Genomic DNA, 21,246 nt, shown 5'->3' on the forward strand with positions numbered 1-21,246 from the left:
TGGGATTTCTACGGGAGCTGGCTTAAGCCTCTCTAGTGGAGAGGATGGCATAGGGGTTTAAACACCCAGCTGGCAATACTAGAATATTCAGATCTAACATCTTCTGTGTTAGATAAACTAAGATGAATGCAATTTATTGCGAGGGAGAAGAGCGTCTTTTGTATGGGACCTTAACAAGCAAAGACCTGTCTGCTCAGCATGGACAGTAACCATTACATAGCATTCCTATTAAAAGTAGGAGTTTACTCTGTTCTGGCCAGAATTTACTTCCCCCATCCCCATTGTGCTGTATATCTAACTACCATTCATCACCTCTGAAGATGGCTGGAGGAATAAAGCAGTGATGGACCTTACTCTAAACCTCTCTCCAATCACACCAGACTAGGTGACATGTCTGAGCTGAACCTGACCCCTCTTTCTAAAAAGGGCCACGCCAAAACCCTGGATCCAAACACACCTTGAACTTTAGGATATTTTGGATCTGGACCTAAACTTTGCAGCTCAGGTTGAGAAGCAGCAATTTGAGATACAAAATGCTATATTAATGTTACGCAAAGACCATTATTGGTATCAGAAGAAAGAGCACTTTAATTATGACCTCTGTTTTAAAAATTAATTACAGGGCTTGCCCCTATTGTTTGGTGAGAGGAGTGGGGGGAATGGTTCATGGGGGCTGGAAAAGACTAATATGCAGTTTTCTTCCAGTCAAAGTGCACTGACAGGGTGGATGGGGGTATTTGGTATATATCCACTGTAGGAGCATCCTGAATCCCTTCCACAAGGAGGAGGCACTGCTGAGCCAGCCAGCAGCCTGGAGACTTAGGGGTTCATTCACAGCTGGGGTTCAGAGGCAGTTCAGGGAGGCAATACCAATGAGGAGCTAATTATGAAACCTATTTAATTCTACACCTTAAAAAGGGGGGAGGCTACTCTCATGAGGACAGAGGAAGGGTGGGTTGGTTGGTTGTGCTGACCAGAAGCCAGGGCAGAGAGTGTGGGGAAAGTATAGGCACAACGCTGTGTCACTTGTACTACTTTAGCTCACTGCTTGTATGCCGCATGGAAGGAAATGCAGCTAGATGCCTTTCTGAGGCTGGTGACATTGGAGTGCCCAGTGGTCATGTGGAGAGCCAGCTCACAGCATCGGGTCCCACTTGTGCTGACCTTGATTCAGAACAGAACAGGCAAAGCCTGCCTTGAGGGGCCTCCATGCCAAGGAATTTTTGATACTATATAATAAACAGGCAGCATTGTCATGATAACAGAGGAGCAGCCAAACTTTGCCCAGGCAAATGCCACCTTGGGAACTTGCCAGGCTGCATCTAATTTTCCTAAAATGGAGGAGAGTGCTGTTGCAACCACCTCAACACCAGCATGGAGGCGCAGCTGTAGACGCTACAGGTCCCAGCATGAAGTTTTCTGTCTTGAACTAAGCAGCCATGGCTGTATTCCACAGGCTACCTTTGGATCTCGGCATTCGTTGGCAACCTGAGCAATAAAGGGAAAAACTCTAGCGCTGTTACTAATACTGCACCACTTGCTACATTCACAAAGAAGCTGAAAGTGAACATTGGCTTTGTCCAGAACAATTAATTGAATTTATGGATCCTCCACACTTTTATAAGGCTAACATGCCAGACCAAAGTATTAGAGTCTGAGCCAAGCACACTGAACTCAATGGGGACACTTACTGTACAGCTAAATGTATAATCAAGATCCTCTGCTGGTGTAATTCAGTATAGCTTCATTGATGTCAATAAGGTTATGATAGTTTGCCCCAGCTTTTCCATAATGTAGTTTTACTGAAGTCCTAGCCATACATCTAATACAAACCAGACTGAGCTGATTGCGGGGGAAAGGGGGAAATCTTCACAACTTTTGAAGGTTTTTAAAAATGTGAAGTATTAAAAAGTGATTTATTTACTTATTTATTTCAACCAGCTCTTTTGGTGGTCAAAAATGGGGAAATTTTTACATAAATGTCCGTGTTTTTCTCAATGTGTTTTCACTCAGAAATTTTATCAAAAATCAGAAAAATGTTGTGCAGCGCTACTAACACACATATTCCTTAAGTGCATTAATTGTGAATGTTTAGTTTTTCTTTTGTCATAATGCATCAGCTCTATATCTTCCAAAAAGAGCTGAAATAAAACTCAGAACATCATTTAACAAAGCCCAGAGCCTGAGAAATGAAATAGCATATCCCATATCATAATCCCCAGCATGTATGTTAGGAAACAACCATAGAACTGATAAATAATCCTCTGTTCCTGTGTCATATAAAACTAATAAATTCTTTACTCTTTTCAAAATATTGAACAAAACTTCTTGCCATTTCAGGTTAAAAAGTGTGCCTGTCTCTTTCTCTCTCTCTTCTTGAGGATATTCTGCTGCGTAATTAAGGAATGGAATCCACCTCCACTCCGCTTTAAATTTTTTCAGTTTGCTTTGAAAAGGAGAAGTTGATTGATTTGTTTTCACCACATCTTGCATAACCAGTTATTATAAGATGGGACAGACTCAGACTTGGAAGCTGTTACTTCCACTTTGTTACACCAGGAATGAATTTGGCTCGTATATCCTATGACAGGCAGACCAAGAAAAAATATTTCCCTGGAAATAATCCCAACAAGTACATAGTGTAAAGGCAAGTGTAAATTTAGATATGAAATTCAGTTATGGACATACAAAATATGTCCCCTTCTAGCAGCTCAACTGAAATGCATTCACTACCTTACTTAATAGATCCCTGTATAAATTCGCCCAGCCATTCACTGTTTATTTATGCTGAGTATACAGTGCACACAGTCTTCTACTACCTAGTAAAGAATTAAAAACTACTGTCTAACTCAGGCAAATATTCTTTAAATCCAGTGACAAACCAGAAAGTGCTCTTGGAACTCCAAAAGTTAATAAGTCTCCAAAGGAATCTACTTCCTCATTTTTCTGTGCTGCCGGTAGAACTGGTCAGGTGATGGATCAAGGCTCACACTTTAAAACTTGGATTGCTTTCGAAGAATGATCCCTGGTTTTGTATCCAAAATACTGAAATGGGGATGCTGAAAAGATATCTACCAGTGGCAGGTACTGATTTGGGGGGTGGAATATTAAAAGCGAAAGTTAGTCTAGGGTCACTGGCTGGAATTCTGCTCAAGGATTGTAAATGAGCTGAAGCAAAAATGAAAAGACATATGCGTGCTCAAGAAAAAGCTGAAGGGTTAAATACTGTGTTAATGGAGAAAGCAAACTTTCATGAGCAAACTGTCACTGTAGCTTTCTTCATTCATCCATGGCTGGTCCAGAGGTGATAGTGTGAACCTTTCTCTGTCAGTATAGATGTGATATCCACAATCTGCTGGATTTAGGAAGGGGTCAGAATCAGGAATTGGATCCTTTAAACTGAGCACATTTCTGTTTGGCTGGTTTTCCATTTGAGGCTGCTGTGAAATATCTTGCACACAAAAAATAGACTTGGCAAAGTAGCATAGGATGATGCATTATGAATAGGAATGTAGACTTAATAGTCAGAGCAGTGGCTAGTCAGCAGTAACATAACAGATCCCAGCAGTGTTGCTTAATTGTGATAGTCCCATTAGTCTGAAAAAAACCTACAGTACAGTCCCTTGAATACAAAAGTGCCTCTGGATTCCAGCCTTAAAGAATGTTGTCCATATACAGTACCAATGATTGCACATTACCCTTCATGTTAGAGAGAAGAGTTCCCCATTTATCTCCTGAGACAAGTCTGGTTCAAGATGTATCTGCCAAGGCTTGGGGTTTCTTTTCCTCCATCAGTTGGCAATGTAAATAAAACAGTTTTTTAAAAGGCTCTCGTAATGCCATCTAGCCACATCTCTTAACTATATCATTCCCTGCACCTAAAAGGAATAATCAGACTCACAGGTCTTACCCATTTCTGGAGTTGATTTATTTTGGCGTCTGTGACGAATGACACATAGGGCATGTCTTATATTAACTGCACAGTCATGCATGAGATCTATGTTGAGATATGGTTCAAACAGGGAGGAAGGATGGTCTGTGACACAGTGATGGGAGTTAAGAACGCTGTGTTCTGTTCTTGGCTCTGCCACAGATTTCCCATGTGGCCTGTCAAAAATCACTTCCCTGCTCTGTGCCTCAGTTTCCCCATCTATAAAATGGGGGTAACACTACTCCCCTACCTTACAGAGCTATTGTGGGTCTAAATACACTGTTTGTGATCCTGGGCTGGGAGGTGCTATCGCACAGCCTGTGTAACTCTGGGTCATTTTTGTTTCCTATTTACTGGGTCACAACAGGCCATAACATTTACAAAAGGATCCTGAGCCTGGAAAGTTCTGCTTTAGAAAAGATCAGCCTGTAGGAGTTATCAAATTTCAAAACCATATTTAAAATACATGAAATAATCCTTTAAATAACTTATAAGCATGGAGAAAGAATAGCTCTTTCCTCTCATATAGGGCAGGCAGACAGCCCTGTGTCTGGAAGGGTGCATTTTAGACACTTTAAATAAACTACACTGGCAATTTCTGGAGGTTTCTACATTTCCAGGAGTTTAGCTGGCCTTGTAAACGTGCAGTTGGGCACGGTTCAGAGAGCTGCAGGAACCTCCTTGTACCATAATTACAGTAAATAGGAATATGAGCCATCAACATTTTTCTCTTGGCTTATTTTACTGTTTTTCCTATTAATCCCATATTTAGTTTCTTAAACCTGTCCCAGAGGCAGCAGAAGTTACTAGACCTTTCCCATCTGATCATTGTCAGATACCTTCTTATTCCACTAGTCAGCTTCAGAATTTAACTAATGCAATCCCTCCTTCCATTTTACTTTATTGCACTTGGCTTTTTTGTGTCTTCAGAGGGCCCAATCTTGTGAGATGCTGAACACCTCCTGTGAGGGACTCAGCACCTTCAACACCAATTGGCTCAGCACCTTGCAGGATTGGGTCCTGAAGCCAAAATTTTCCAAAGCCTGTGTAGGCCCAAGTGGCTTTTTGCCTGCTCCCACATGGGCTCCGTGCATGTGAGACTGCCCGAGTGATTTTCAGAGCACCTGTTTACTTCCAGCCAAGTTCTCAGAGTGGCCCAGATGCTCCAAGAAGGCAGAGCCTTGGTGTGATTAGTGGGATATATGCTCAATCATTGTTTTCAAAAACACTTAGAGATTCCTCCCCCCACCCCACCCCATGCTCAGCCAGCTGCTCCTGGCTTAACATATCGTGGTCATAGCAGATACATGACCAATCAAGGAGGCACAAATTAAGCCATTCAGGCATTAGCCAATCAATGGTTGTGCTGCACACCACATCTGAGAACATGACTCTGGATTAATTTACTAATAATGCAAACACCCAGGAGATGTAGCAAAGACCAAGTAGTTGTTAAGAGGCTTCTGAGACTGGGCACAGCCAAAGGAGGTACAGGGGTAAGTGTAGGTGGGAGGGATGGGGGGAGTAGGATGCATCTTGGGTTTGGCAATTCATAGAGGAGCTATGCAGCCACTTGCTGCAGCACAATATCTGACCATAGAGTGGTATACAATGAGGCATCAGAGGAGCCGGAGAGAAAGTCTGGCCCTTGTTCAGAGATGGAGAAGACACGCCATCCAAACAGGATCTAGGAACCAAGCAGGAACTTCCTTGCTCTCACAGAGGTACAGGAAATCCAAAGGCCCAGGCTTGGCCTGGAATCCATCACTCATCTCTGTGAGGAGCTGAAGAGGGACCTGTCCGACAGGAATTGTGTCAGGCAGAGTCCCTACTGCCATGGTTATATTAGCTGCTGTGTCCTTTCAGAGGACCAAAGGGGACGGCATTTGAATAAGCCAATCTACTGCCTCCTATTGCCTTGAGGGCTTCCTCAGCACAGCAGAGAGGGCTCAATATATCTCTCTGGACATGGACTAAAACAAGCTGTTAGCAATAATGTAGGACCTCAAGGAAAGAGCCCACTTCCCTTCCATGACAGGAATACCTAATGGGATACATGTGACTCTGAGGGCTCCTGGAGCTGACAGAAATAGGAAGCACAGACTGCATAGACATGATGTGCATTGACCCTACAATGGTATTTGCAGTTGTAGTGGGAGTGTTGAGCAGAGCTCCCTGCAGGTGGCATCCCTGCTTGTTGTGGTGCTTTCCTGTGCCTCTGTAACTAGAGCAGAGTGTTCTCACCCGCTGCCTGTGACACAGACAGCATCCCCTGTGTTCCCCCATTTACAGATCACAGAGCTGAACCTCCTGTACTGGGGGTTACCGTATTCCCTGGGCCAGAGTGGTTTTCAGTCCTCAGGTCTGCCCCAGGAAAATGAACTTTCCTGATGTGCCCTTCTGGTTTTATAGGTAATATTTCATGTAAGGGTGTGTGTATGCTGCAGTAGGTTCTTATCCAGGGTGCATCGCTTCTCGGCTCTCTGTGAGCTGAGGGGTGAAAACATTTCCTCTTGTGCCTCACCACAGCTGGAATGAGGATGAAATGAGGGTTTGGCCTTACCCATCCAAGAACCTTTTTCATTTGATGTCCTATGTTTCCTGGGTGTCTGTGAGTTCTTCCTATTGCTCAGTGGTCATCAGATAGACTCTGCACGGCTTCCTGATGAGCACTCAAGGATCAGAGCAGCAGAGGGATGCTGGCATTTGGCAAGAAGGGGCTACAATAGCCGCTGGGTGCCATAGCCTCCAGTGATGTCGGGCTTCTGAAAAACACCAAGCTAGAGCCAGAGCATCCAGGCTGGCTGTTTCAGAGTAGCAGCCGTGTTAGTCTGTATCCGCAAAAAGAACAGGAGTACTTGTGGCACCTTATGCTCTAATAAATTTGTTAGTCTCTAAGGTGCCACAAGTACTCCTGTTCTTTCTTCAGGTTGGCTGTGTGCTTAGAGCAGGAGATTAATTTTTAATGCTCCATCAGCACCCACCCTCACCTCTGGAAATTTCCCAGTTATTCCATTCATCGAGAAATGAATCCTATTCCCTGTAGCATGGCCAAATCTCCCCCTTGTAAATCCACCTACAAGACCCTAAAGGATTAATATTAATTAGACGTCACCTCAACAGACATCGTCTTCCCAGATGCAGTGCAGTACAATCTTTTAGCTACAGTATTTGTTGTAAAGAATCTGGCCAGGTTTTTGTCTGAGCCTCTGAACTGCACAAAGATTATGTTGGGCATGCTTTGCTTTTTGGCTTCAGTTTCTGATGATCTTCTCAGATGTGTGTGTGTGATTTTTTTTCCCCCTTCCATTCACAAGAAACAAGAGAAGAGGCATAGACATGCAGTTAAACACAGAAATACATTTTGCACAGGAGACACTTTATGGATGTAAATTATAAACTGGTGTAATCCTGGTTCCATTGAAATCAGTAGGAGTTTTGCTATTGACTTGAATGGGACCAGCATTCCCCCCCATCTCTTTAGTCTTCAGTCACCTATAGTATTGTTTTATGAAAAATACTATGATAATGATATTAGGATAATATTATGTATTATTGGATGTTTTTAATATTTCTTCTGTTAAGCTTCCAGGCAAAAGCTTAACAGAGGCGATCCAAAAATACTTCTGTCTGTGGAGCTGGCAACAGAGTTATCTCTGTAACGGTGTTTTGATGGACAGCTCAGCTCTTAGAGAAAGTAATGGCTTAAATGCTGGCTAACCATGGCTTTACATCCAAAGTGAATAGACTGTGAGGATGCAGGGGGCATGGGAGAGGGGAAACCCCAAACTAAAGAGGGCCAAACTGGCTCTGGGTAAACACATTTGAAGGTTGTGGTCGTGCTGGGTCTAGGCTGAGTGGGTTGTAGGTGGCTGGAGACCACCTACCCAGCTCTGTAGTGAGCATTCTGAAATGTGCTGATGAGTTCAGTCTAGTTCCCACTGGACATTGTTCTTACAACAAAAACCACCACAGCAATTATACCCCTGGCAGCAGTCTTGCTAGGGAAGCTCTGGATTGTACTGGTGTATTAGATCAATTTGAAGAACAGAGATATTTGCAAGCCAAATCCTTTGATATGACCTTTTAGAGCTTTTGTGATAATAGCAGCACCCAATAATTATGTCAGGAATCAGATCTAATTTACCTTATAAAATTATTTTCCCTTCTCCATTTGAATCTGCTCTCTCTTCTGGGTTTACATGGAGACATTGGCTCTCTTGGGCATCACAAGTACCAGAAATCTCATGCTTGCCTACAATTCCAATTTCTCTTTACAGTTCACTTTTAACTAGAGGTGGATCCAAAACTAGGACACAGAATCCAAACCACTCACAAACATGAGGAAGATCAGATCTAGGTCCAGATTTCAACTTCACTGCTCAGGTTTACTTTTATGATGGGCCAGTTCGGAACACCAAATCCCAATACTCTTCTGAAGAGGGCTTGGGTTTGGATCTGAAGTTTAGGAACTTGGATCAAAGCTTCACAACTGACCCATTTTTTTTTCTATTAACATTACAAAGTTTAATAGTGTGACTCTCCAGTTCTTAATTATTATTTATTATAATATATTCAGACATTAAGGCCCCAATCCAGCAAACTCTTAACTATATGCTTAATTATAAGCATGTGAGTAGTCCCATTGAAATCAATGTAACTGCTCAAGTGCTTGGAGTTAAGCACATGTTTAATACTCTGCTGAATTAGGGCCTTTAGAAAAAATGAAATAAAATATCATTGTCACGGTTTCAGGGGAACTGCACTTGTATTTCCCCTCTGAAGTCTACTCCCAGAGTGCTCAGTCAGGTCTTGCGAGACTTGTCTCTGGGTAGGGACCCTTGTCCCACTTCTTTCTGATTGGGTGTTTTAAGGCTGCATACCCCCCTGCCTTACACTGGAATATCCCCTGCAAGCCAGTTATAGGTCAGCTCCTGTGCATTGCTTTCTCTCTGAAGACTATGAACAGTATATTATCAGCAGTTACACATTACCACACAGCTATTTCAAAGCACACTTATTCATAGGGCAAAAGCATTATAGAGAAAACATTTTTTAAAAAAGTTCCCTCATGCTTGCTAAAAGCTTACCAGAGGTCACTTCTAACACCAACATAGGGCTCTGAAGGTGTCGGTCTTTCCAACTCTTCAGCAAGAGTTGGGATCCTCCTCAGATCTGCAGTTCTGCCAGTTTGCTGAATCAAAAGGAAAACCACCATCAGTCTGCTTAAACTCAGTATTTCATACCAAAATCCCTTTTTTTGTCTGTTGGTCTCTGTAACACCTAGTTTGAACCAGTCTATGTGAACCACCCCAAGTAGTGGTACCTCTTCAGGGTGGTTTACAGTTTCTTTGACTTGCCTTAATTATCCCCTACACACACAGTTTTTAATTCCTGGAGCAGCTGTAGTCACCCTTCCCCAGAAGCAGAACACAATCATACATACATACGTTCAGAGAAGGGCTACTAGGATGATCTGAGGAATGGAAAACCTGTCTTATGAAAGGAGACTCAAAGAGCTTGGCTTGTTTAGCCTAACCAAAAGAAGGCTGAGGGGAGATATGATTGACCTCTATAAATATATCAGAGGAATAAATACCAGGGAGGGAGAGGCATTATTTAAGCTCAGTACCAATATGGACACAAGAACAAATGGATATAAACTGACCATAAGGAAGTTTAGACTTGAAATTAGACGAAGGTTTCTATCCATCAGAGGAGTGAAGTTCTGGAACAGCCTTCCAAGGGGAGTAGTGGGGGCAAAAGACATATCTGGCTTCAAGACTAAGCTTGTTAAGTTTATGGAGGGGATGATATAATGGGATAGCCTAATTTTGGCAATTAATTGATCTTTGACTGTTAGCGGTAAATATGCCCAATGGCTTGTGATGGGATGTTAGATGGGGTGGGATCTGAGTTACTACAGAGAATTCTTTCCTGGGTGTCTGGCTGGTGAGTCTTGCCCACATGCTCAGGGTTTAGCTGATCGCCATATTTGGGGTCGGAAAGGAATTTTCCTCCAGGGCAGATTGGCAGAGGCCCTGGGGGTTTTTTGCCTTCCTCTGCAGCGTGGGGCATGCAGGGCCGGCTTTAGGACCTGCGGGGCCCGATTCTGCGGTCCGGGTCTTCGGTGGCACTTTGGTGGCGGGGGGTCCGCTCCGCATCTTCAGCGGCACTGAAGGACCCCCCCCACCGCCGAAATGCCGCTGAAGACCTCGGAGCGCCCCCCCCCGCAGCCGAAATGCTGCCGGAGCAGACCGCCACCAGGTGAGCCTAAGGCACGGGGCCCTCTTACCCGTGGGGCCCGATTCCAGGGAATCGGGGGAATCGGCCTAAAGCCGGCCCTGGGGCCATGGGTCATTAGCTGGAAGATTCTCTGCATCTTGAAGTCTTTAAACCATGATTTGAGGACTTCAATGGCTCAGACACAGGTTTGTTACAGGAGTGGGTGGGTGAGATTCTGTGGCCTGCATTGTGCAGGAGGTCAGACTAGATGATCATAATGGTCCCTTCTGACCTTAAAGTCTATGATAAATCATTCATAAATTTTAATATAATGGTCCTCAAAGACAGTGCCTGGGGTTGCAATGTCTGTCACAATAAGGTCAAGATAACAACTCAGATGTGGACAAATGGGAGAAAGACCAAAGCAGAGCAACAAAAAAGATAAACTGATCAGAAAATATGATCTATGAGGAAAGGTTAAAAAAAAAACCAAAGCAAGTTTGGAAGAGAAAACCCAGTTTTGTGAAAAGAAAAGGGAAGGGGGACCTGATAACAGCCTTCAAATATGTTAAAGGGTGTTACTAAGACCCTGGTGATCGATTGTTCTCCATGTCCCCGGAAGGTAGGACAAGAACTCCTCCACCGCCGGCCCCCACCAGCCGGCTCGCGTCTCCTCGCGGTTGCGGGGCTGCAGCTATTCCAAGCATTACGGTCCCGTCTGGAGGCTGTGCAGGGAGAGGCGGGGAGCAGCCAGTGCCGGGGCCGGAGGCGGAGCGGGGGCGGCCGCCGGAGGTGCCGCGGCTGTTCTGGAAGGCAGGACGCGGGCGGCGTGTGGCTGGTGAGCCGCGGGCGCTGGGCACCGGGCTCCAGGCAGAAGGGGAGGCCGGGGCGGTTGCTAACTTTCGGGGTGCGCTGCGGGGCGGGCCGCCCTCCCGGCGTGGGGTTCCCGGCCTGGCAGGAGAAACGTGCAGCCACCGGCGAGATCTGGTGGGAAAGCGGCGCAAGGAGGGGGGAGCCCCTAGGGAGCCGGGGGCGGGGGGGCGAGCTCCGGCCTCGCCCGGGGACGGGGCTGCCCCGTGCAAACTCCTCTCTGCCTTGTGTTTGTAGGGGCATTGGCCGCGCAGTGACCCGAGAGCAGACACCCCCGCTAGCAGCCTCCAGCAGGTAAATCCGTTCGCACCGTGGGATGGAGCCGGGAGGGCGCAGGCACTTCTCTGGAGGCACCGAGTGGGGGTGGAGACCCCTGGCCCTGTCGCCCAGCTCGCTGGGTGTTGACCCTTGCCCAGGAAGGGGGATGTGTGTGGGGGTGTGGGTGGGAGTGTTACTGGGAGGAGTGGAACTCCCTGGGCAGGACCCCCAGGGGCAGGCTGGGGTGGGAGTTGAAAACCAGAGACCCCTCTCAGGGTACCTGCCCCATGGAGGTGTCAGGGTGAGGAGGGTAGACGAGAATTGTCTCCTTGTATCCTTGTACTCCCCCGTCTGAACCCCCCCCTCCTCCCCCAATTAGGCCTGGTTCCTTTCCTCCTCCTAGGGAAAATTCAGGAAAGGAGACTTGTGCCAGCTCCTGTGGATGGGACCGACACACCAGCGAGCAGTCAGCGCGTCTGCACTGCGCTTCAGGCGCGTTGGGACATAGGAATTATCACACCGGCTTAGACCAGGGTCCATCTAGTCCATTATCCTGTCTCTGACAGTGGCCAGAACCAGATGCTTCAAAAGAAGTAGCCCCTAATAATTAGAGATTGAGGTGAAGCCTTGAAGCCTGCGTTTTTGTATTCCTTCCTCAATTTTGTTTATCTCTGGCTATTCTTGTTATCCTTGTAGCTGTCCAGGCCCTCTTTGAATGTTAGTAAGTTCATGGCTTCAGTGACGTCCTGTGGCAGTGAATTCCACAGTCTAGTTATGGGTTAAGTGAAGAAGTATTTCCTCTTAGCAAATTCCAAATTGATACCTTTTAATTTCATTGGCAATCCCCTGGCTCTTGTGAGGTAGCAGATAGATGAACAAGAGGTCCCAGTCTCCCTTCTCTAGACCATTCATTATTTTGTATACTTAGATCATGTCCCCTCTTATCTATTGTCTTTCTAAAAGGTAACCATCCAAATCTCTTCAATTTCTCCTCATAGAAGAGTTATTATTGCTTTTACTTGCATCCCTTCTCTCTGTAATATCCTTTTTGAGATGGGGTGCCCACTACTGCATGCCATATTCCAGATGAGGTTGTACTTTGTATATATACATTTCATAATGGCATGATCTAGGAATGGTCAAGATAATACTGCTACAAGTGCAGGGAACTGGACTGGATGACCTCTTGAAGTCCCTTCCAGTTCTATGATTCTGTGATCACATTTGTGTATTATTCTCCATCCCCGTCCTTATGCCTTAGGAGTTTTCTCTGGGATTGATGGATGGAATTTTCCAGAGCCTGTCCTACAACAGGCAGTTTGGAGCCAGTCTCATGTCTGGGCCCAGGGGACAGTGGCCTGTAGTTGCTTCCCTGAAGGATTTCTTATGGATGGGGTAGAAACAGGTGTCCAAAGAAAAAAGATGGGGAGCCAGCTACATTGCTGCCAACTTTCTGTAAAAAAAAATTAGGGTGACCTGTAAATCCCTCAGTGTGTTGAAGAGTCCTGTTGTCTGACATTCAGTCTAGCGAAGGGGATAACATGAAGGGATAACATGAAGCAATGTCTGGAATTTTAAAAAATTACATACTTTTCCAGTGAGTTATTAATCACTGGAACAGCTTCATAAAGGATGTGGTAAATTCTCCATCACTTGGAGTCTTTAAATCATGACTGCCTGTCTTTCTGAAAGGTATACTCTAGTTCATCTACCAGCTGTTCGTCTCACTAAGGAACTGGTGGGTGAATGTCTGACCAGTGTTATATAGGATGGTCATAATAGTACCTTCTGGTCTTTAAAGTCTGTCTCCCCCGTATGCCCTAAGCCAGGATGATTTTCAGGTTAGCTAGAAACAGACAAACTACTATTAAATCACAGATTCAAAATGTCATTTAAAACAAATGTCCTGTAAAACACCCCCACCACATAAAGTGCGGGGCCTGATTCTCCCATGCTTGGCACTCTGTGTCACCACTTACACCTATGCAAAAACAGTGGGAGACATTTCCAGATCAGAAGAGTAGCACTTTGCACAAGTATCATTGACACAAAGTGGCAGGCAGTGCCGATCCGAGACGTCCTTTCTTTCTTAGGTTATGTCCACATACAAGCTTGCACTAGCTTAGTTAAACTGGTGCAAGCCCCTGTGTGGGCACTCTTATTTTGGTTTAGCCTAAACCAGTTCCTAGTTATAAGTTAAATAGAAATAAATCTGGCTTGAACAAAAATAAGTGTCCATACAGGGGTTTGCACTTGCTTTAACTAAATCTGTTTAAGTTAAACTGGTTCAAATTGTGTGTGTAGACAAGACATCAGATTTGTCCTCTCCCTATTTATTTTTGCCTTCAGTGGTTTTATTCTCTTCTCCTTACCTCTCCCTGCTCTATTCTCTCTCTCTTTCACTCTCCTTTTCTATCCCTTCTGAGCCCTCCTGTTTGTGACATCTACCATTAGTTTCTTCTTCACTTCTCTTTCTCCCTGGTTTGGAAGCCAGCCCAAGGGTCCAGCTCACTCTCTTGTCTGTAAGCCTCCGTGCTCCCCATGCTGTGCTGCCAGAGTGAGAGATGAATGGAAGTTCCTGAGCTGGAACTCCACTTGTGTAAGAAAGCAGGGGCAGTTGGCAGAGCTTTCTCCGTGAGGGCCCCTCAGTTTTGGAACCTGCTCTGAAATGAATCATAGACTATCAGGGTTGAAAGGGACCTCAGGAGGTCATCTAGTCTAACCCCCTGCTCAAAGCAGGACCAATCCCCAGACAGATTTTTACCCCAGTTCCCTAAATGGCCCCCTCAAGGATTGAACTCACAACCCTGGGTTTAGCAGGCCAATGCTCAAACCACTGAGCTATCCCCCCTATTTTATTAAATGGTCCTCCTTTATCAACCTCCGGGGCTGTGAGGCCCATTTGTTTCCCAGACCTGAGAGCGTTTGAGAGAACTCTGGTAGGAGTTGATAAAGATAACCCAGCAGCTGAAAAATGTTTATTATATATGTTTGTAATTGGGTGGAGGGAGCCCCTGGAATAGTTTACTTGTAGTCCTGTATTATTGAAATGTGCTAGGAGGGTCTACACCTAAATTGTATAACTGCGGGTGCTGAGATGGTTTAGAGTGCATGATTGAAGGCATCTGGCCATAGGGGGAACTGTCCACCCAAATACCCCCACATTCCAAAGGGGGGAGGGGAGAGAGGAGTAGTGTGATAGGAGGCTCTCCTATCACACCCATTCTGAACACTGAACCACGGCAAAGATCTCTGCAACGTGAGTTAAAGGAGTAACTCTGCTAGCTGGTTGCAGTAGTAGGCTATCTTCTGTTTGGAATAGTTTGCAGAAAATGTTTGAGCAGTGGAAGATGAAAAGCTGGCTGCCGTCCAGGCCTAGAAACAATGATGTGCTCCCCCAACTGCTACTGTGAGCAATGGTATCAGTAAGAGGCAAATCAGATAGCCTGAATATTTGGATTTCTGTATGCAGTGGCGAGTCCGTCAGTTCAAGACACTTTTTACTTGGGTTTCATATTGTTGCCAGTTAATCCCCCACATTATCAGACCTGAAGGTTCAGTACTCCAAATAGACTTTGACGCAAAGCATTTCCCATAATAAAACTCCTGATAGCTTCACTTTATAGATGCACTGGGAGGATAGAAGTAAGCTGAAAAGGACCCCACAGGCACCAATTCCTGCAGCTGTGTGACATTGTGCAACCCAGGAAACAATCCCTCTTGTGTACATAGTGACTGATGGCCATAGCTAGTACTTGACAGGCAGAGGTCCTGGACTGCTGTAAATCAGCATAGCACTGAAGTTTAATGGATGAAGGTCTGGCCTTTTGCTTACTCCTTAACTTCTTTAACTTTATTTTGCTGCAGCCCTGACTCAAATTCATGCATCATTGAAAATTTGGGCCTTTATTTCCCACAAATATTAAAGGAGTTAATAGTCAAGGGTAACATATGGGCTATTAGTCCAAAGAATTTTCCATTTCTAGACTTGTTTACATAAGACAACTGGTACATTTATATTTGCCACACTGTTCATGATGGCAGATTTCTAAGGAGTAAAATATAAACATGTAGATAGGTTTTATTTTCTGTGTCTGGTTCTGTGTATAGGATTTTATATTTGTGGGGAAGTAGGATGCTGCCATGCTGGAATAGACTCAGACTCTGTGCTGTCCTAAAAGTGTCTGTTTCTTTATTTTGCTTTGTCCTCCTGATAACGTAGAAAGAAAAATAAATGCTTCCTGGTATGTTTTAAATTAACCTTTACTGAACACTTAATGCAGTTTCAAATGAGCTTTTATTTTGAACGTTCCCAGAGAATTTGTAAGTTTATCGGAGAGATTTTGATCCATTAAAATTATGGGCTATGCGCAGGAACTCAGTTACACTTCAGGATTGAAAAGACTTGGCAAGCTGCAACAGGGGTTAACAACATGCAGTTTGGTCAACAACCTCTCCACTTATGGTACAGCTTGTTTGGGGCATTTAACACTCTACAGATGATTGTGTTGAATATGAGATGAGCTTGCTGGTATCAAAGGGGAAATGATGGGCAGGACTCCTGCTCCTAAGATTGGCGTGACTTCTCTCTGTCTCTTTTTTTTTTTTTTTTTTACTGCCAAGAATTAAATATTTTTTCAGCTATGATTTAAAGGAGCTATCAGAAGTTAATCCAGATGTTGCTATTTCTTAAGGTTACATAACTAGGGATATCACAAGATCTGTTTTACACTGAAGGAAGCCAATGCAAATTTGAATAAAGACACTGTCAATATCAGGTTTCAGAGTAGCAGCCGTGTTAGTCTGTATATGCATCCGAAAAAGTGGGTTGTAGCCCACGAAAGCTTATGCTCTAATAAATTTGTTAGTCTCTAAGGTGCCACAAGTACTCCTGTTCTTTTTGTCAATATCAGTGCATGCAAACAAACAGCATTTTTCTTCGGTCTGTTTTGAAAAACAAAGGCAAGCAAGTTACTTTATTGGTTGTTGGGCATGTAGTTTTTAATTATTTGCAGATGCACATTAGAGGCTTTGGCAAGGAAGCTGGTGATGCAGGCATGTGGAGACGAGTGTGATGCCTTCGATGCAAAGGAAGTGTCAGCCAGAAAATGGTTATCTAGGGGTTGGGTGGGGGAAGGATCATCAGTGCAGAGGCAGATGACATCAAGAGCCAACAAGACCCCATTTTTGTTAATGAGAGCTGCCTGCATGCAGCTGGATGATCTCATGCTATGAACTGCCTCAATAGAGGGTTCTAAAGTACAGTCTGGTGGCTAGAGTTCTGCACTGCGGTGTGATAAATCCAGACTCCGTTTCCATTGCTGTGGGCAAATTTACTGTTGGCCCAGGCAAGTGTAGGTCTCTTGAGTACATCTGAATTACAGCCGTAATGGATTTGTCCTAGGCTCACCTTATAGCCTTAGGGACCACCCCCTGGATGGAGATCATATTAATAATGAGGGCTTCTGTGCTATCTAATCTATTGGGCAATTAGTGCATATGATAGCAAAGTTGTAATTTAAAGAAGATGCTTAATATGATTTGCTCTAGTTTGCAAATGCTTTTCAGCTGACCTCATTGAAATCCTGCTAAGTGGAGTATCTTGTGATTGCTTTGCTTTTTGAGCTTTCTAAGCATAGTATACTCACCTCCCAACATCCTAAAATCCTAACTACGATTCAGCGCAGCCCTTGGCATTTGGCTGTGTGCGGGACATTTATATTTTGTCTGTATTATCCATTTAAAAATCATTAGTCTTGTAGCCGAATCCACCCAGATTGACAGCAGGTTGGCATTTGATGGCATCTGCTTTCGAAGCAGAGAAAGTCTATTGTCTGTAGATGGAGGAAAAATGAAATTACGTGGTGGGTTTAGTTAGGGTTACAATATTTCCACAATCAAAAAAGAGGACACTGGGGGGGAAGCCCCGCCCCACCCCCATCCACTCCCTCCCACTTCCCACCCCCTGACTGCCCCCCTCAGAATTCCAACCCCCCCCTGCTTCTTGTCCCCTGACTGCCCCGACCCTTATCCACTCGCATGGGTGGCAGGGTTGTAGAAATTTTGGTGGTGCCCAGAACCCCCCCTCCACCTGCCTAAGGCTCTGGGAGGGAGGTTGGGTGGGGGGAGGAGGTCTGGGGTGCAGGGTCTGGGCTGGGGATTAGGGTGCAGGAGGGGTGCAGGGTGCAGGCTCTGGGATAGAGTTTGGGTGCTGGGTGCAGGCTGCGGGCTGGGGCAGGGGGTGGGTGTGCAGGAGGGGGTGAGGGGTGCAGGCTCTGGGATGGGGTTTGGGGGTGGGAGGCGGTGCAAAGGGAGGGGGTGCAGGCTTTGGGAGGGAGTTTGAGGACAGGGGTGTGTGTGGGAAGGGGGGAGGGAGTTTGGGGATAGGAGGGGATGCAGCGGTGAGGGCTGTGGGTCTGAGGATGAGAGGTTCATGATGCAAGAGGGGGCTCAGGGATGGAGCAGAGCATTAGGGTGTGGGGGGATGAGGGCTGGGGCTGGGGATGAGGGGTTCATGATGCAGGAGGAGGCTCAGGGCTGGGGCAGAGGATTAGGGTGCGGGGGGATGAGGGCTGGGGATGGGGGGTTTGGGGCGTTGGAGAGGCTCAGGGCTAGGGTGGAAGAACAGGGTAAGGGCAGCCTGTCTTCCCATTAGTGGATGGGGGACGCTAGGACCCGGGGGCAGCAGACAGCAGTTGCTGCTGGCTCTGGCAGTACAAGCAGGCAAGGGAGAGGCAGGAAGGGGGGGGGACGCGCGGAGGGGGGGTGGCAGGTGGAGGCCGGGGACCCATCCAACACTCCCCCGCTCCCTGACTGCCCCCCCCAGACTCCCCTTACCATTCTGGCTCCACTTGTAGGCAAAACACGCTGCCCGGTGGGTCGGTTTGGGTGTTACACAGGGCTGCAGACAGAGGGAGGGGGAAGCAGGGGAGGGCTCTGGCTGCTGGAGGCCAATGGGAGCGGCTCAATCGGCCCGGCCGCCCAATCAGCAGCCGCACTCTGCATGGAAGGGAGGGAGGGAGGCGAGGGAGGAAAAAACCCCGGACATTTTATCCTTGTTACCAATTCCTCCCGGACGGCTATTTAGAGACGCAAAAGCCGGACATGTCCGGGGAAATACGGACGGATGGTAACCCTAGTTTAGTACTTCACTGTTTGTCCTTTCTGCTCCTGTAAGTGAGAGTGCTGATGCATCGGATGCAGCAATGGCATGTGGGGAAAGTGTGCAGAGTTGGCTCAGACAACAGTTCAACCTTAAATTGCTATTTGTACAAGTGTTGACCTCTCTTCATGGCTTTGTATTTGGGCCATGCCTCTGAAGTAAATACCAGCAGGCAGTCTGTAGCCATGTATGCCTTTGAAACAGTTAGTTCTTTGTTTGTCAGGCTGGTTAGAGTGCACCATGATAGTTTAAATTTAGATACACATTGGAAGTAACATTTATTTTGGCTTTGGTTTTGAGGTAAATTTCAAGTCTGTTGAGTAAGTACAGAATAGAGCCCAAACTTCAACCTTTACTTGCTGTTCAGTGCTGGCTTACTGCAGTTGGGTGAGTAAAGTAAGGCCTGGTCTACACTTGGGGGCGGGGAGTAAAAATCACAGAAAAAATCTGTGTTCTAAAATAAATGTGGAAGAAATGAATAGCTCGTATGCTGTGTACGTGATGTGATTTTATTATGAAAACTACTTTAACCAAGAATGTGCAGTGACTTAGTTGGGATGTATATGCACTGTAGCCCTCTGCTGGATAGAATTGGAACTACTCAACTCTGTGACTTAGGCCCTGTACTGCTAAGAGCTAACACAGATTCTCTTCTAGACATCTGTGCTTTTTGAAGCAGGAGAATCTGAGTTCTATTCCTGATGAGTGGTGTTGGTGCACAGTTCCTGACAGTTGTAAAGTTCCTTATTGGCCATAGATTTGTTCCATATGCAGTACTCTCTTGTCCACATCTGTCTGGCTCTTCTATCTATTTTAGGTACTTAGACCGCCTCCATTGCCATAGTATCTGAGAGCCTCACAATCTTCAATATGTATCTTCCCAACTCTCTGTGAGGGAGGGAAGTGCTATTATCTGTATTTTACGGATGGCAGACTGAGGCACAGAGATTAAGTGACTTGCCCAAAGTCACACAGGAAGTCTATGGTGGAGCAGGGAATTGAACCCTGGCCTCCCAAATCTGTTGGTAGCCGGCTTTTGAATTCTCGAAGGCCCACCTCCCGATTCTTGTGCCATGATTTAAGTAGGACACTCATGTTCCTGAGACAAAGGAGGTAACTGAAAAAAGTTTTCTGCCACGAAGGAATAAAGTTCTGGGGCCTGGTTTTCAGAATGGCTTCACACATCTACTCCCAATAATTTCAGGTGGTGCAGTTCTGGGTGCCCAAAATTGGTGCTGAAAATTGAGCCACAGGTAAAACCAAATGTGTTTTAAATATATATAAAGGGAGGACATATACGGAGTGCATGTGGACATTTGTGTTTCTATAGGTTTCAGCAGATAAGATGAGAAAATGTATGGTCTTTTTAAAGAGTCTTGCTCATGAACAGAGTCAGGGAGCAACACTTGATTTATGCCGGGTGTATTACTTTCTACTCTCTGCTCACATTAAGAGTCAAAGAATCTTCTGGCCTGTGTGACTATGGGGAGCATTTCAAACCGCAGAAGGTGTCACTCTGGTGTTACCTTTTGGTTTGTGGCATGAAGTGAGATTGTGATTTTAAATTTTACATAAACTGACCTCATTATGACCCAATTTCTATATATCTTCATGTAATCTGATAAATTGGTTGGCCTCCATGTGAAAGCCACGTAAATTCTGAGGCTGGTTGAAGGAATTAACATTTGGCTAAGCACTAAGATGGTGCTAACTTATCAGTGAAGGGGGAGATTTTCTCCGACTTACATCTTGTTCATCTGTGCACGACATTCTGTCTGACTGGAAAGAGAAAATTGACACCCAGGAGTCTGAATCATCAGCCAAAAGATAATTAATTTGAAAGTCCAGGATACTAGCGGCACCATAAGTATCCCGTTGCAGCTTGTTTTATAATGCGGTTTCAAAAAGTAAAGTAAATACAGAGTATAATGCAAACCATCTGAAGATGAATCATTGTAACAACGAAATGAAAGATTGCTGATGTATCAAGGGGAAAAAATCATTTTTTTTTTATTAACTTTCTCCTGTGTGTCTTACTTCAAATGCACTTGTGAAATTCATCCTAAAGCTATTTAAACTGTTTTAACTCGGTAGCTGAAAGTCTTGCAGTACTCCAAGGAAGAGCGAGGGATGTTTGTGCTCTGAGCTGCTTCCTCCTTACTAGGGCGAGGGTCTCTGGTGATTTGAGTTGTGGCTTCCCTGTCTGGTTCTACTGCCTGAGAAGGGGGGAGAGTACGTTTGAGTTGCAGGCAGGCACAAGACCCCAAAGAAGCAGAATACTTAGCAGCTATGTGATTTTCTTGAGCCCAGCTGATCAGTGGGAGTCATTCCATTGGGATGAATGGGAGTTGGATTGAGCCGCTTGTGGTTATTGGCCCTGAAAGTCAGGAAGAATTCAGTGTGCAGAGCCCTCCTGGACACCAAAGTGACGTGCCCTTTGCAGGTCAGATCCACATTTCAATTAGAGATGTAAAATATTAAACCGTTAACCGGTTAACTGGTAAGCATTAGTCTTACCATTAACCCACCCTAACCGTTAACCCCCAGCTGCCCCGGGCCAGTCAACCCCAGCCCCCGCTGCGCTGGTTGGAGCAGCCCCAGGTCACGCCGGCTGGAGTAGCCCTAGCCCCTCTCCCTTTAATCAGCTAATCGGTTAAACGATATAATTTTAATCATTTAAATGGTTAACTTTTAAAATGATATTTACATCCCTAATTTCAGTAGCATTTCAAAGTAACATTATGGGGAGAATTCAATTCTGTAACTTGGGTAGAGAATTCTATTCCTGCCTCCTCTGTGG

At 45.4% G+C, this 21,246-nt stretch overlaps 1 protein-coding gene across 3 annotated transcripts in view; it reads left to right on the forward strand.

Moving 5' to 3' along the window:
- The first annotated feature begins 10,908 nt into the window (after positions 1 to 10,908).
- P4HA2 (prolyl 4-hydroxylase subunit alpha 2) overlaps positions 10,909 to 21,246 on the forward strand; it is a 51,360-nt gene continuing 41,022 nt past the window's right edge. For all 3 annotated transcript variants that reach the window (XM_024213351.3, XM_024213350.3, XM_024213349.3), the window contains exons 1-2: positions 10,909 to 10,994; positions 11,264 to 11,320. The gene's annotated coding sequence lies outside the window, so the exon portion shown is untranslated. The remainder of the gene's footprint in view (positions 10,995 to 11,263; positions 11,321 to 21,246) is intronic.

This window comes from Terrapene carolina, unplaced genomic scaffold (assembly GCF_002925995.2).
Source record: "Terrapene carolina triunguis isolate 2854851 unplaced genomic scaffold, T_m_triunguis-2.0 Scaffold629, whole genome shotgun sequence".
Classification (NCBI taxonomy): domain Eukaryota; kingdom Metazoa; phylum Chordata; order Testudines; family Emydidae; genus Terrapene; species Terrapene triunguis.